Source organism: Solanum tuberosum, unplaced genomic scaffold (assembly GCF_000226075.1).
Source record: "Solanum tuberosum cultivar DM 1-3 516 R44 unplaced genomic scaffold, SolTub_3.0 scf00286, whole genome shotgun sequence".
In the NCBI taxonomy this organism is placed as follows: Eukaryota; Viridiplantae; Streptophyta; class Magnoliopsida; order Solanales; family Solanaceae; genus Solanum; species Solanum tuberosum.
The window spans coordinates 103,297-103,563 of record NW_006239210.1 but is presented as its reverse complement, the minus strand read 5'-3'; the positions used below and the strand labels follow the sequence as shown (position 1 = coordinate 103,563).

Genomic DNA, 267 nt, shown 5'->3' with positions numbered 1-267 from the left:
AGATTTCATGCCAATTAGTAGGAAATCAAAAAGCCTTACATACCTTGTTGTACCACCTTGTAGTTACCTTGAAGTACCTTCCTTTCTTTTCAAATACTTATCTACAATAGAGTAGGTGATAAACTAGTATTAGTAGTTACTAAACATGCTTAGGCAGTCCAATCTCACTCAACAATAATGCTCGGTCACCAAACCCGTAATTACCAAACTAAGGTTGTTCTGTCAATCCGCTCCTTCTTTTATTGCATTTGTACACTACACAACTAT

At 36.0% G+C, this 267-nt stretch overlaps 1 long non-coding RNA gene across 1 annotated transcript in view; it reads right to left on the bottom strand.

Annotated features, from left to right (window-relative positions):
* Positions 1-267, bottom strand: part of LOC107062954 (uncharacterized) — a 1,337-nt gene that overhangs the window by 771 nt on the left and 299 nt on the right. Inside the window, exon 2 of the long non-coding RNA XR_001474978.1 lies at positions 44-101. This is a non-coding gene — a long non-coding RNA (uncharacterized lncRNA). The remainder of the gene's footprint in view (positions 1-43; positions 102-267) is intronic.